Raw genomic sequence first — 1,525 nt, 5'->3', positions numbered from 1 at the left:
GGACATTATTTATATCACCTGTAAAAATAAAGCACTGTTATTATTTTTACTACTAGCCTCCGTGGCTCTTCCTGGGTTTGCTCATTTTAGACTCAGCCTTAGTTCTCATTGTGTCACAGCCCTTTAAGAAGAATCTTGTCTGACATCTGCTGGACACTTTTTGTTGTGCTCATATTTAGACGTCCTATTTTGCAAATGCTGCCTTCCTGAAATTTGGTATGTTTGTTTGTCTTTGTGTCTATGGTATATAATGATGTGATTGTGATGCTGTATTTCTGAGTGTTTTATGTGCTGCAGACCAGGAACCTGCTGTAAAACAGCAATTATGCAGAGTCAGGCTTGATTTTTAGTAATCTTTTCCTGTTAAATAAATAAATCTAAATCTAAATCTAGTCTCTTAGAAAGCAATCAGTAACAAGTAAAACTAATGTACTTTTGGCTTCAATAAGTTTGAAGATGGCTGTCATAGCAAAGCAACTTGTCAGATACAAAAATGGCAATGTCTGCGGATTTTTGCAGATAATAATCTAAAATAACTTGGTGTGGTAGTAGCCAAGACTCATCTCTAACTTATACTTTGCACTTAACTATTAAAGCCAAACTTGTCTCATGAACCGTTGAACAAACCTTAATGAAACCAATGGTTGCATGTCTACAAATGAGTAACTTTTGGACCCTTTCCAATTTAAGATCTGCTACATCCACATGACCTTATGCCAGGTTCACAAGCAAGATAATTGTGCTGATTTTTGGCCCGATTTTCCCATCTGGCAATCTTAACGACCCTCAAATTATTGGGATGGCTCTAAAGATAATCTTATGATATATCCTTGTCGTGTGTGGTGAGTTAAGAGTGATCTAGTCAGCTCAGAAGGACATTGGGTCCGCTCCGACTTCAACATCTTGGATTGTCTTGGTCCAATACCACAGCATGTGTGGTGCTTCCCCAAGGACAAACCTGTTGAATGTGTGTAGAGTGTTCGTGAGTGAAGTCTGTCCATGTGTGGACTTTTGTGCCCATACACCACACACTGCAAGACCAAAGATGTTGTGTGTGGGGTCTCTCAGTCTTTGAAAATCAACCTACAATTTTGATATCTTGTCGTGTGAGCCAGGCATATGGAAACAAAAGTGGCTATAACTCAGCCAAATTTACTCTTTTAGAGTCAACTATATTCAAGATGGCTGCCACAGCTACTTAAACTTAGCCTACACATTTTTTTAATTACAGAAATGATTTAAAATTTGTGTGGTAGTAACTAGCCTGGCCCTTGCCTTCCTACGCAACTCCGCTCAATTCTAGTTTCGCTTCTCCGCTCCGTCTGGGACTTCTCCCATTGACAAGAATTTCGCTGGCAGATTTTTAGCTGAACCAATCAGAGAACAGAATGTCGATTTTCTGTTCAGTGTCTGCTTGTAGTTTATTTTACCTGGGCCACTCAACAAACAGAAGGTGGGGTTTTGAATGACGTTGGTGTTCTGCGCAGTGTCTGCTAGTTAGTTTAGCATACGGCAGTGGAGGAAG

The sequence above is a fragment of the Austrofundulus limnaeus genome, unplaced genomic scaffold, assembly GCF_001266775.1.
Source record: "Austrofundulus limnaeus strain Quisiro unplaced genomic scaffold, Austrofundulus_limnaeus-1.0 Scaffold264, whole genome shotgun sequence".
NCBI lineage: Eukaryota > Metazoa > Chordata > Actinopteri > Cyprinodontiformes > Rivulidae > Austrofundulus > Austrofundulus limnaeus.
This window is presented reverse-complemented; position numbering follows the sequence as displayed.